The following is a 14,610-nucleotide window of genomic DNA, read 5'->3' on the forward strand; positions in this document are numbered from 1 at the left end:
TCCATTCATCCCCACTGCAATTATTTTGAAGCAAGTTGCAGACTTCTATCATCTCAACCATAAATAGTTCCGTTTGAATCTCTGAAAGATAAAAGGACTTTGTTCCAGAACGTAACCGCTCTCCCATACCACACCCTAAAAACTTGACAATAATTCCTTAGCATTACAGGAGAGGATCTTGCATGTGAAAATTTAATTTGGATCTAGAGGTAAAAATCCAGTGAGAAAATTCAGCTAATTGTGACAGTTCTTCTGTTTTCATAAGGAATTATCCAGAAGAGTTATACCACTTTAAAAAAGTTATACTACCCAGCGACACCCTTCAGTCCTATGAGTATCAAAAAGTGCTCTTCCAACCACAGGTCTTTCTTTTTTGACTTGAACAGCTCTAGTGGTAAGTTTTAATCATGGCAGTCCTCTCCTTTATCCCCTCTGAAATCTTTGTCTTTTTTTTAGGGGGTGGGGGACACATGCATCCATTTCTAGCCTCTGCCCAGTATATAAAGTGAAAGATTAACTTCTGATTAACTTTTGCCCTCAATTTCTAGTGTAGGGAGAGGTTTTGGGGAAATCCTGTTCTTATCAGAGGTTGCACAGAGGTTCAGAGAAACCCAGGGAATAGAGGAGACCAGCCCGCATGGCTTGTCTTTCAGCTGTCCAGAGCACAGTGTCCCCCATCCAGAGCCTGACTGACTACGCCTGCCCTCAGGGTACAGTATGGGGGGGCAGTTCACGACTGATGAGCAGAGATGGAAAATAGAATTTGGAGGCTGAAAGACACGATAAGATAATGATTCTATGAACAGATGTTCAGTAAGAAAGGCTGTGCTGTTTGAAGTGTAGGAGGCTTAGGGTTAAAGAAGCTGCTTAACTGTGGGACCCTTCAGAGGCTTAACTGTGAAGCACAGGCACCGTGAATCTCTAAAAGAGACCATAAACGTCTTCAACCATGTGAGCATCTTATCACAGAAATAGCTGCCTTGGAGCGGCCTCTGGGTGATGCTGATAGAAGTAATGAAGGCTCAGAGAGGTGAAGTAACTGGCCCAGGGTCATGAGGATGAGTGATAGAGTGCCAGATCCCTGACAGTGTCTAGCTTGCAGGGAAATCTGCCTGTATAGGCGGTCACTCACTGGGATTCTACGGGAAGACCTCTGCCCCTTCAGTTAGAAACCGTCGGTCTAGCCCTAAGTCACCTGGCATTTTCAGACCTTCGGTGTACGGTCCGGCAAGCGGGAGCGGTAATAACAGCCTGGCCCCATCATCAGCTGATGTAAGGAACAATGAAAAGATGTGAAAGTAGTTTATAAACCTTGAATTCTTTGCAAGAATGATGCTTTATTGTGTCTCTCAGTGGTCAGTGCCTCCTTTTCTATAATACTGAGCGCACCTTGCCAAGGATATGCACCTTGAGCAAAGTGAAGGACTTTGGAATGGTGAATATAAAATAGGATATTGGTACCTGCTGCTTTTTTTCCCCGAGAGGTACGGTAGCCTGCACTGACTTCTTGCTGTGATGGGATGCTTTCTCAAAGGCCCTTCCAGCATTTTCTCCGCTAGTCATTAGGCACAGAGAGTAGGGCCTGCCTGCCCACCTTTGCTTTGCTCTTATGCTTGCTTCATGATTTGGGCCCATGGTCAAAATGTCTTTGAAGTCGGTTTACATACTGCTGTCATCCTGTGTTGCTTCGTCCTTTGTGGCCTGGGAATCCACAGGGTTCAGGTGTGGCCTTGGTTGGCCATAATGTGGTGAAAGGTCCAGCATCCTTGGCATCTAGTGTGATTCCCCCTCCAGTTTCACCACCTTCAGTCATCATCTTACTTGGGCTATGGATGTGCGTGTTCCAGAAGTTTCTGCACTCCCTACATCTTCTGGGAAGGATAAGTTGTCTTAAAGTTTTCTGCTGGTGTTTTTGACCATGAAATCTTAGACCTGAAGAGAGTTTGGTTACCGAATAGCCTAAGGAAGGAGGAAGTGATATTTGATTTACATAAGATCTAGGAAATGAGAAAAGGCTTGGTGCCAGGAGCTGTGTTTCCAGCTAGGCCTTATTAAGTCTCATAGTCCTTTAAGCAGAAAAGGTGACTTCCTGGTGTTGCTAATGGAATTTCTGGTGAATGGGAGACAAAACCAGGACCCGCTTCATCCCATTCCCCATAACTGAAAAACTATTGCTGGGGCATTCAGTCATGTTCCAGCTGTACCTTGAGAAAGGGAGTTTGGCTTTTGAGATGGCTTAAGTGCTTTAAATTCCTCAGCTGAGAAAATTGGAGGTGGATAACCAGAGGGTTTCCCAATCCCTTCATCAAGCCTTATGAGCTCAAGAGTACCGTCCAGGTGCTCTCCTTATCTCTCAGCTGTTTTCAGGTTTCTATGACCAGGAAAAAGTGACCTGCCCTAATGTTTCAGGTTTAGCTGTATTAACTTCATTTTTACCATTTTCTCTGTAGTTGTCAATTCCTTCATCCATGTGACCATCTTTTCTTGAAGGCCTGCTTTGTGTGATGCATTGCTTGGTACTGTGAGGGACACAGAAATGAACGTTATGTACCTTGGCCTTTCGTTGCTTATACTATACAAGAGGACATAGGCCTGAGAATAAATGACTTTGCTGACACATAGACAAGGGAGCAGATCTTCTTATAAAGCACAACCAAGATCTTACTTTGGAGAGTCTGTACAGTTGCTCTTATGACTTTGCACCCAGAGAGCCCAGAGCTGCTTGCAGGTCCTCAGAGTTGAGGTATCGTGAATAAAATGACATGCTGTTGGCCCTTCCAGGGGTCTGCCACCATTTCACCAAAAGTGGGTTGAGTCTCTCTTTGTCCTGCCCCTAAGTGGAAGCTGAAATCAGATTTAGTGGAGGCCTTGAAGACTAATTTTCCTAAATGAGGTTCTCTTTCCAGGTCACATGTGTGTGTGTATCATGTATTTGGTGTGACCTAGGTCCCCCCTTTTTTCTTACTCTGATCTTTGGTTTAGAGAGCAGTTTGTGAGGAGACATGAAATCTTTCTGGGGACAGCCCTGAGTTGTAGCTTGCTGATTTTCATGTAATTCTTGGCTACTTGCCAGTTTGGTTGAGGTTGAACTGTTTTCAGGGCAGGAAGAATGAACCTAGCATTTTGGTATAAAAACAAACAAGGCTGCTGTTGTACTTGATAAAGCTAAAACTGTAGACCCAGCAGCAGCTCATTAACCATCAGTGACAGCTCCTGGTTAGTGGTGAGTTTCAGAGACCCCTAGACTCTCCAGAGGAGGCAGTAAATATTTATCCACGAAGGTAATAAATACCAACAGAGTGATTGATTGTCAACAGAAACGGATTTTCTTGTTATGGGGCAGATAAGCAGGAGGCAGAAACCTTAGGAAGCTGTTGTAAACCAGTTTCAGCTTCTGCTACTTTGACTTCTCTATTTAAAAGATTAAGGCTGTACCATTCCATGGATGTCTTCCGTGCACCTTCCACATCCCCCCACAAAATCAGATTCAAGATTTATCATATTTTAGGAGTAAATACAATTAAACAGCAAGAGAACCAAGATACTTAACAAAATAGAAATTCCTGCCCTTGACATTTATAGTGCTACCATAGTCATCAGAAAGAAAAAATGTGCCACTTACAGGTACTCAGTAAACAAACACATATGTGCTGGCCTCTGCACTATACCGCCAGCTGATCTTTGCTTCATCTTCAGCCTTTCTTGAATGCCCCGTGTGCCCTTGTTTTCATGCTTTTGGTCGCGCTTGGCCTTGCTTAGCGCTTTCATCTTCTCCCCCAAACCCTACTTTTTTTTTTAGTTAGCCATCTCACAGTGACACTTTTTTGGCCAGTCTGTCCCTCAACAGCTTCCTTTCTTCAAGCTCTTCTTACACTTCTGGCTCTACCTCTTCCCTCGCTTTTATTATAGGGTGCCATTTGTTTCTCTCTGAGGTCTTTGCTCCCTCACTGTGTAACTGAGTAAGTCACTCCTTCAGGGCAAGGCCAGTTCATCCAGTAGTGATCTTTCTCATCCCCGTGGTCTATCCTGGTGGCTGGACGTGACTGTGACTATCATGTCACAGAAGAGGGGGAAGTGACGGGTGTAATATCAAAACACTGTGTCCATGCTTGTTCAAGCCATTTTGTCCAACCACACAGGTCTGGCTGAAATGCTGGCTCCAACTGCCTACTAGGTGTGTGTTTTTGAATGAATTACCTAACTACACTGAAGCGCATGTTTTTCATCTGTAAAATATGAGATAGCAATATAGGTTCGGGTTCTCCCTCTCTGAAATATATCATCTGATGTTTAACAAGTGAGTGTGTACTGCAGTTGAGGGCTGTTTACCCAGCCAGTTTCTGGGAAGACTCAGGAAAGTAGTAGGAGAGCATCCCCAGGTTTTCATGGAGGCCTTGTAGAAGAAACAAGCCCTGTGCCTTGTAGAACTCCTTGTCCCTTTTGGAACCCAGGAGAGGTGTGTTACCTTGCCTCAGCAGGCTTGCTCCTCATCTGCCTTTTTTCCAACCCCAGGACACAGATAAGTTAGTATTCTTGGTTTCTGGCAGCTGAGCAGTCTTTAACATTTCTACTTGGCAAGGTTCTGCCAATCTTTGTTCTGGGCTTGGAATTCTTCCTATGGCATTCCCCAAAATAATTACTTCAGGATCCTTTTATTGATGCCCAGCCTTGCATTTGTGACATGATGTCTTGGTTTGACTTTGATTGTGGCGCTCCTGTCAATCTGGGGTTTGGGTTAGTATTCATGTCTGCATTTTTTGAGTCAGAACTCGAAGGCATTTAAATGTGCTTGTGCACAGCCTGCAAGTGATAAGAAAGGTCTTTTATGTTTATCTTAGATGTTCTGTGTCTGTGTTGAAGCCTCTACTCAAAGCATCTGGAAATAAAAGGCTTTAGGTCTGGAGATTACCTCTTGCCCTGGAAGCTGGCAGTTGCTATCCTGTTCTGACAAAACCCTCTTTCTTCAGATTCCTTGATTGCAAAATAAGAAACTCAGAGCCCTCAGCCCTAGTCTCCTTTAGCCTCTGCTGGCCGATGAACACTTCACCAGATTACCTGAGATCCTTGCTCCTTGTGTGGAGACCAGTTCCATGTTGGGAACTTTTGAGAACTTTAGGACTGTCCTAGTCTTTTACTTCATGGAGCTCAGACCCCAAAGTTGGTCAGAATGAGAGGCCCTGACCCTATTCTTGGGAACACCACTGTCAGATTCAGTGTTAAGTGACAGTCTTACAGACAGGGTTCTAGAGCACTGACTAGGGACATGAGTGTCTGCTTAGTGTTTAGCTGACCATCAGTTCCAGTTTTTGCTTTACCGGTAACTTCTGGTTTAATATCATGACTCCTGTATTATTGTAAAGGAAAGAGTCTTTGGAGCCAGAGGCGTCATTCAGATCCTTGCTCTTACTCTGCCTGCTCTGTGACCTTGGGCAGGTCTCCATATGCCTCAGTTTCTACAGCTGAGCAGTAAGGATATTAATACCTACATGATGATCATGAGATGTTGGTTAAATGAAAGTTCTTAACATAAAGGCTGGTTTCATTGTCAGTACTAGCAAATAACTTCTCTCGCTCTGCCTCTTTCCCAGAATTTCTTTTTAATATTTATTTTTAAAGTTTTATTTATTTGGTTTCGGCTGTGCTGGGTCTTGGTTGCTGTGCAGGCATTCTCTAGTTGCAGTGAGCAGGGGCTACTCTATAGCTGCTGTACATGAGCTGCTCATTGAGGAAACTTCTCTTGTTGATGAGCACACACTTTTAGCGTGCAGACCTCAGTAGTTGCAGCTCATGGGTTCAGTGTCTGCGGCTCCCAGGCTCTAGAGCACAGGCTCAGTAGTTGTGGTGCACAGGCTTAGTTGCCCCTTGGCATGTGGAATCTTCCTGGAGCAGGGATCGAACCTGTGTCTGCTACATTGACAGGTGGATTCTTTACCACTGAACAACCAGGGAAGCCCTTCCTCAGAATTTAAGGATTATAAATGCATAGGCTACCTAGGAAAATGTTGCCAAAAGATTCTTAAATCAACTATAGTAAAGGAATGAATTTCACTAGCTTCGAACATGTATTATGTTGCAATGAGTGAGTGAGTGAAAGTCGCTCAGTTGTGTCCAACTCTTTGTGACCGCATGGATTATACAGTCCGTGGAATTCTCCAGGCCAGAATACTGGAGTGGGTAGCTGTTCCCTTCCCCAGGGGATCCTCTCAACCCAGGGATTGAACCCAGGTCTCCCACATTGCCGGTGGATTCTTCACCAGCTGAGCCACAAAGGAAGCCCAAGAATACTGGAGTGAGTAGCCTATCCCTCCTCCGGTGGATCTTCCCAACCCATGACTCGAACCAGGGTCTCCTGCATTGCAGGCGGATTCTTTACCAACTGAGCTATCAGGGAAGTATAGCTGTTGCAGTGTGTCTTCTTTAATAAATTAATCCAAACGGTTTCAGCATTATCTTTGTCACTACTCAGGGCCATAAACAGTTATTAAACTAGAACATTTTGACAGCATAATCCTGGTCAGTTCTGGTTTAGTATGATTTGCAGCATGTAGGATCTTAGTTCCCTGACCAGGGATGGAACCCATACCCCTTGGCAGTGGAAGCACAGAATCCTAACCACTGGACCACCAGAGAATTCCCCCTCCCCACCTTTTTTTAAGTTGGTGAATTCAGCATTGAATCAAATTCTACATTGTGTCAGGGAGATGACTAAAATGGTTTGAAGATGGATTTGACTTAGCTTTGGTCTACCGTGTATGAACCTGGATCATTTATATAAAAGAATCTTTTTTTCAGACTAGTAGAAACTACTGATTATCATTTTGCTTCTTAAATCCCCAAACTGACTACTTTGTCCCTGGGTTGTGGTAATATTTGTAAGTCATGGCAAAAAGTGAACTTGCCTTCCTGGGAATGCCTGCATTTGCCATTTCAGCTGCTCTTTCTCCTCATCCTCCAAATTTTAGAGCTCAGTGAGGGTTGGTCAGGGACTAGGGGCAAGGAAAAGTAGATCAGTGAGGAAGATACCATTCTTAGTAGTCACTTTGTTAGAGTATATGATGTTGTTTTCGGTTTAATGCTGCCTTGTAGACAGAATCTTATAATCTTGTAAGAAGATAAAAGTTGACAAATGCTGATTAGAAACACTGTCTTGAGTAGCATCCTTAATAGAATGATTTATTAGGTTGCAAGGAAATTGGGAAGCCTGTGTTGCAATTTTGATCATTTAGATTGAACTTTGACAAAATTATTTTTGAATTTCTAGTAATCTTGTGGCAGTTCCACTTAATCAGAGATGACTGCTGATAAATATTATTTAGAAATGTGGAAAGTTTCCTTTGTCCATTAGAGCAAGGATTCTTGACTGTCTTGCTCACAGAGGTACCTCCAGCTCCTATAACCAGTGCCTGGCATACTGTGGGCGTTCAGTAGGTGTGGAATGAATGAATGAATAGTATGCTTACGTCATGTACCCTTTCCATAGAGCTGTGGGTGTCATGCTGTCTTGTCAGGTAGGTTCAGAGCGGAGTTGCCCAGGAGGAGTCGAGGATGCCTTTTCCACTAGTTTTATTGTCAAAGTTAATAATGCTGGGTGTGTTTGAGAATGGTCTACGTTCGAAGAAATGAAAAGAGGGTGTAGAAAGCTGTCTCTTCTCTCTTGCCCAGAGGGATGTGTCTGAGTGTCCAGGCCTGCCTGCCTGCCTGGCAGTTCATCCTATGTGTGAGGGTAGAAGCAAGGCATGGGCTAGACTAGATGACCGCGTCTTGAGGGGACATATTCGCTGACGAATGGCTTCCTAGTCCCCAAACACCTGCAGTGGCAGAAGCCACTTCACCCCTCTTCCCTTCTCCATAGCAATGGGGCTGCTAGTCATTTCTTTGTGAGACTCCAGGAAATGGCCCAGCTGGCTTGGCTTATTCATTTCCTTGTCAGGAAAGTCGATGTGACCTTGACCGTCAGTGGGAGACCTGTAGCAAGTACATTGTGTGTCTGGCTGGATTCGCTAATGATTGAAAAGTACTTTTGGCAAGTCACCTTGCTGTAAGTGTTATATACTGCTAATTTATTGTCCTCAGTAGAGGTGAAAGATAATAGAGGTGAAAAATAATTTGCAAGAATCATTTCTGATTTACCTGGGCCTGCCCAGCACAGTGCCAGTCCCACGGGGGCCTTTGCTGAGTATCACTGAAAGAAAACTGTTGCAGAAAATAAAAAGATGAGATATACTTGCTTTGAGTGATGGAAATATCATTAATCTGCAGCCTAGGAAGTTATTAGAAAGTAACTTTGGGTTTACAATGTTCCTCTGAAGATTGTTCTCATTGTGAGTCATTTCTGCAAGTCCAAATCCAAACACAAATGCTTGCTACTGTTGTCTTTGCTAAAGGTTTCATGGCTGAAGGGAGGGAGTGTGACCTGCTGTTAAGGGAACACTAGCCAGACAAGAGCTGGCTTACACCACTGACTGGGAAAAGTCAGGTGAGGACACCAACCCCGTGGCCTTTGCTTCCTGTACAAAAGCTTACCTTAGAGAGCCATTTCTCCATAAACTGCACTTAGAGAAGAAAGTCTGACAAACCTAAGGTAGTGAACTTTTCAGAAGCAAGAGTCGGTTTAAATATAGAGATCTGCTTCACTGGCAACTTGGAGGCTGCGGTGGGACTTGTTGTACCTTTTGTAAGACAAGTGAGGAAAGATGTTGGCACCTGTACATGCAGTCTGTTTATGAAACATAAACTCTCCTGTCAGAGCGAGGGCTTGAGAGGTCAGCACCCAAGGTAACATGTCCTACCTTCGCTGGGAAAGAGGTGCCTCTCCCAGCCCTCTCTGAATTGCATCCGTCCCTTGAGAAAGTTGGAACAGCCAGGCGCGGAGCACTGTCGGTTCTGGCAGAGGTGGGGTGGGAAAATTTCTGTGAAATTGACAGCTCCTGGGCCCTGTTTTCTTAACTAAGGAGGAGAAACAATTCCCTGGGAGCTCTTAGAATCCCATCATTATTCAGAGAAATGTAGCTCTTTGCAGCATTAAAGCCTTGATTTATGTACAGTCCAGCCTGCTCAGAGCTGAGGGGAGCAAAGGGGAGCAGGCAGCGGCCTTGTCCCCCCTCACTGTCGGCTCCAGCCCTAGGTGGGTCCAGGGCTGGACTTCATGGGTTTGCAGCACATCCTTCTCAGTATTCTACAGCAGCTGTCTGGAGTTTTTTCTGCCGTGCCTGAACTGATGTCATTTCCCCCTTGGCAGACAGCTTCAGCTTTGCTGCGTCTGAGATATGTCACGAGAAGGTGGGGGTGGGTCAGAGCCAGGCTCGGGGAGCAGCCAGGAGAGCAGGAGGAAGAGTGCCCGCTTGGTCCCAGGACTCTGTTTACTTTTTCTTCTTTGCTAAGGAAGGCCGGGTAACCGGGAACGCTGAGCACCAGACCCGCCAGGGGAAATGCTCCTTCCAAGACCTTAACTTTTCAAAAGCCCTTTGTTCCCAGCGTTAGTGTGGACGATGCTCTTGCAGGATGCCTTTCCTTTTGGGTCTTAGACAGGTAATGGAATGGGTGGTCCAGAGACTGGGTTCGGAAAGGGAAGAGGGTGGGAGCTTACTTATCGTACTCCTGCTTTGGGTGGAGGGAGCCTTTTAGAAAATGTCTCGCAGTTGCAGCAGGCCAGCTCCCTCACAGAATTTTCCAGGCTTTTCTTCCTGCTTTCTAGTTGCTCCTTACTCCCCTGGCCACCGGGTTCTTAACCCCCCTGTATCCCTGAGATCTTGCTGGGGTGTCTGTTCTGATTTTCCATTAGATACCGTAAAACCATTGCCAAGCCCTTAGTGAAGAAACAGTTGAGGGGTGAGGCCTGAAGGGAGAGAGGCGGAGCAGGATTCCTGATCAAAACCCCTTTTATTCCTTCTCCATTTTGATTGGGTTAGTTAGCAGAGACTTCTTCACAGTTCTCTGCTTCTGAAGAGATTCTGAGTTGGGGTGGGGGACCTTCTTTTAAAGAGAAGGGCTCCTTTTAGAGACTTTCTCCTTTTAAGCCTGTGGTCAGGGCTGTGGGTCCAAGGGACGTCCTGAATGTCTCAGAGGGGTGGGGGTGGGACTGACCACATTCTGGTCTTCCTGATGGAATTTTCCAAGCCAGCAGACCCCTGTGGCAGAGACTTGATTACTTTGCGAGCTGCCGTTTGAAGTAGGGGCACTTGAATTATAGCCGGGAACCTAGTGTGGAATGAGAAAACAGTAGCGACCAACTGCGGTCTTCTGAGAACACAGCTGTTGCCAACTATTTGTTCCAGGGCTTCTGAGCTCAGGCCACCCTCACCCCCTCTTTGGTCTGAGAGGCATGTCTGTATCGGAATGTGTAGCTGTAATCAGCAGCGCCTGTAAGCGGGGGTGGGGACAGACACACACCCTTCTGCTGCCTGTTCCTGGGTGAGAAAAAGCCACAGATGTGATCAAACCAGAAGTCTTACAAAAGAAATATATATGCTTCTAGGGACTGCTGGTTTAACTGCACGCTTAGAAAAGGGCTAGAGTGTCCCTTGGGTGGCCTGAAATTCTAAAAGTCAGCTTTTCTGAAAAGCTCCCCATGTTCTAGTACCGCTTTTGTTACTGTTCAGGGTTCCTTTGATGCAGAGATAGGCAGAGAGAGTGGGGACCCTACTGGAGCACCTCCTCTGTCCCTCAGGAAAGGCTGTCCTTTTGACTTGTGGGCAGAGTAAGCCCTGGCGAGGATTTTGAGCAGTGTTGGAAATAGGAAGCATCTTATGCTATGTCAGCAGGTGGGGAATAGCAGCTGGAAACTGCCTGGTACAGTGGAAAGAGTGGGACTGGGGAGCCAGAAGACCTGCCTCTGTATCTTGGCTCCCCCGCAGGGTCTCAGAGGCTGCATAACTGCTCTGAACCTGGTCTTAAAAATAATAGAATCTACTGGAAGAGTTATTGAGAGAATTTGACGGAAAAATGTATTTAAAACACTAGCACTTTGGCTAAATTAGAATAGGCATTTAGTAAAAATGTTAGGAAACTAGAAGCTAGAGGACTGGTTTCTAGTCAGAGGTGGAGGCTATAATGGCAGGAGCTCTTGCCCTGGGATTTGGACATTGTTTGTTGACTGCGACTTGGGAGGCCATTGCTTACTGTAATCTGTACTATAGTAATTACTATAATCCGTGCTCACATCCAGTAACCTCCACACAGCTGAGTGAGAGGATGCAGCACTGGGTGGCGGGGCGTGAAGGACTGGGTTGGTTGGGGGGAGTATCTCAGAGGCTGCACAGCAGGAGTGAATCTACGTTCTTGTTTCTGAATGGGTTCCTGTTAGAGGGCTGGACTTGAGGACCTCCTGAGGCCCTTTCTGCCCCAGCCTTCTGTGATTCATACCTTGCCTGTGAAAACCCTGGGTATCTTTGGTAACATAATTTTGTATATTTTCAGTATTTCTGTGTCTGACAGTGAAGCTGTGTTCTTTATTGGAGCTATTGTAAAAGCCAGCCTTCTAAAACTTACTTGGTGATAATTCTGTTTTTAAGAAAATGACACAAAACAGATATGCTGTTAGTCTTTGTCATACATTTTCTATGTATATATATATATATGCTGCTGCTAAGTCGCTTCAGTCGTGTCCGACTCTGTGTGACCCCATAGAAGGCAGCCACCAGGCTCCCCTGTCCCTGGGTTTCTCCAGGCAAGAACACTAGAGTGGGTTGCCATTTCCTTCTCCAATGCATGAAAGTGAAGTCACTCAGTCGTGTCCGACTTGTAGCGACCCCATGGACTGTAGCCTACCAGGCTCCTCCACCTATGGGATTTTCCAGGCAAGAATACTGGAGTGGGGTACCATTGCCTTCTCCGATATATATATATACACACACACACATATATATGCTTTCATATATTATTTCCCTCTTAATACACGTAACACACCTATCTTATGTGGATTGTGATTCTGTTTCTCTGATAGTTGTGCTGAGGCTTACAGAAGGTAAGCCGCTTGTCCAAGGTTGATCAACTAGCTAGAGAAACTAGCTAGGTCATTAATGTTTATTTGTTTTTGACTTCTTTTGTTTGGTTGGTTGACTGGTTTGTTTTGTTTTAAAATTTTCAAACCGAGGCATTTTGATTCCAAAGCCTGGTGTTTTCCTCGCTATCTACCGGTGTCTATGAAAGTGGCGTTGGATTAACGCATTGCTCGCGCTGAGGCGTGTATTCTGAAGTTTCTTGCTAAGTGGCCCAGGTACCAGATGAGACACGTGTCTCTGAGTGCCCGTTTGCATTTTTACTTTGTGGAAGATTCTCATGCATATCGCATCTACTGAATAATGCCACTGCACTTAATGAATGTGGACCTGGCACAGAGGATAAATAAAGCACCGTGCTTATTCCTAGAAATCACTCTAGTGCTGCTGCTGCTAAGTCGCTTCAGTTGTGTCCGATTCTGTGCGACCCCATAGTCGGCAGCCACCAGGGTCCCCCGTCCCTGGGATTCTCCAGGCGAGAACAATGGAGGGGTCACTCTAGTGGAGTAGTACTCAAATGCATAAAAGTCACCTAGGAGTGGAGTGATTAGAATATAGATTCAGTAGGTGTGGGTCCAGGGCCCAGAATCATTTCTGTTAAGTTCCCCAGGTGGTTCAGACCTGGTAATATCTGGCCACACTTTGAGAGATTCCACCTCAACTTGGCTCACACCCCTCACCCCCTTCCCTGCACTTTAGTAGCTTGGATATAATTATAAGACTGTGCTAAGCCTGAAACAGAGGATCCCCAGGGACTAGGACAGCAGAGGGTGGGAAAGCATCAGGCTTGGGGAGTGGGATGGGCATGGAAGGCTTTCGTGAGAAGTGATACTTGACCTGAGTCTCAAAGGATGAGTGGGAGTTTACCAGACATATGAGCTGGGAAGGAGCATTCCAGACAGATCAGGTTGGGAGTGTTGTTTTTGTTTTCTCCTGCAGATGAGAAACTGTCATCTATGAGTCTTGGTGTTAGGTATGCCTGAGATAAGACAAGGCCCTTGCTTCAGCAAGTATTGGTGTCCTTTGTGACACAGAGAAGGAAGGAAAGCATGAGGGGCCTCAATCTAATAACGAGTGTGCCATGAATTCAGTGTCTGTAAAGGGCAGCTAGGCCTTGTTGTTGTTTAGTTGCCAAGTTTTATCCTGCACCTCTGACTCTTGCAGCCCTAATGGACTGTAGCCCACTAGGCTCCTCTATCCATGGGATTTCCCAGGTGAGAACACTGGAGTGGGTAGCCATTGCCTTCTGCAGGGGATCTTCCCAACCCAGGAATTGAACCCATGTCTCCTGCATGGCAAGCCGATTCTTTACCACTGAGCCACCAGGGAAGCCTTAGGCTGTGTTAGTTCTTCCAGTTAAAGGACAGCTAAGCCAACCCCTGGAAGCTATAGGGTTGACTAGAGAATAGTGGTTTTGTGCTTACTGGGGCTGAAGTTCTGAAGAGAATCACCTGCTGTACTTGGGGGCTGTGGCACCACATGGCACATTTTAGGTATAACATGTAGTGGAGCATGCCATCCCTTCCTTCTCTGGCAAGATCAGAAAATGAGTTTTCTGGTTAAAAGGGAATCTATCCTGTATACCTAGCAGATGGGTTACTGATTTTCAAAGAACAAGATTACAACAGAATGATCTTGGTCTGCTGATTTGAAGGAATTCTATTTCATGTTTAATTCAGAAGGTATTGATTGTATAATGCTGGAAATTCTTGTGACCAACATCTCTACCTGAAAAGTATTGAGCGCCTGTTCTACTCAAAGCATGTTGTGGATACAAAGGGGTAGAAACTTTATCTCCGTCCTCACAGGTAGGGGGCATAGAACGAGCTCACAGATGATGGAACTTTACGCAGGTGGCGGCGAGTGACATTAGGAGCAGAGTGGCACGGTTCACGGGTGGAAAGGTGGCTTTTGCAGGTGGTCCTTTCCACAGTCCGGTGGTCTTTGTTGTTGCACAGTAGGTGTGTGGAAGGACCAGTGCAAGTTCTAATTGCTAGAATGCAGCCTGGATCCATCAAGACTTATAATTTATGTTCTGTACCTCGAATGTTGCCTTTGTCTAGGAACATTATCCCCTGAGATGTCCTCATTGATGAAGTGTAATGATCCCTGGTACTGAAATAAGTCATCTCCAGTGAAGCTGTGGTGGGTCTGGGGCTCTTTCGGGCAATGTGCCCTTCCCAGGTTGGAATGTATGGGGTAGAGGCACAGGGGACATTTACTTTTTTTTTTTTTTTAAGATTTATTTGTTTATTAGCTGCACTGGGTCTTGGTTGCTGCGCGGGCTTTCTCCAGTGGGGCTGAGCAGGGGCTACTCTTCGCTGTGGTGCGTGGCTTTCTAGAGCACAGGCTCAATAGTTGTGGTGCAGGGACTTAGCTGCCCCGCATCATATGAAACCTTCCTGGAACAGGGATCAAACCCATGTCTCCTGCACTGGCAGGTGGATTCTTAACCACTAGACCACAGCAAAGTTCTGTGTTAGGCCCTTGCGTGGCCTGATGCTGAATATGACAGGGTAGCCAGAGTGTTGAAGCCTAGTTACTCCCTGGACACAGTCAGAAATCCTCGGGACTCCCAGGACAACACTGAAAGTGCTGTGAGGGAGCCGCAAGT

At 45.8% G+C, this 14,610-nt stretch overlaps 1 protein-coding gene across 1 annotated transcript in view; it reads left to right on the forward strand.

Annotated features, from left to right (window-relative positions):
• WBP1L (WW domain binding protein 1 like) overlaps positions 1–14,610 on the forward strand; it is a 59,632-nt gene that overhangs the window by 14,268 nt on the left and 30,754 nt on the right. The window lies entirely within an intron of this gene.

The sequence above is a fragment of the Capricornis sumatraensis genome, chromosome 23 (assembly GCF_032405125.1).
Source record: "Capricornis sumatraensis isolate serow.1 chromosome 23, serow.2, whole genome shotgun sequence".
NCBI lineage: Eukaryota > Metazoa > Chordata > Mammalia > Artiodactyla > Bovidae > Capricornis > Capricornis sumatraensis.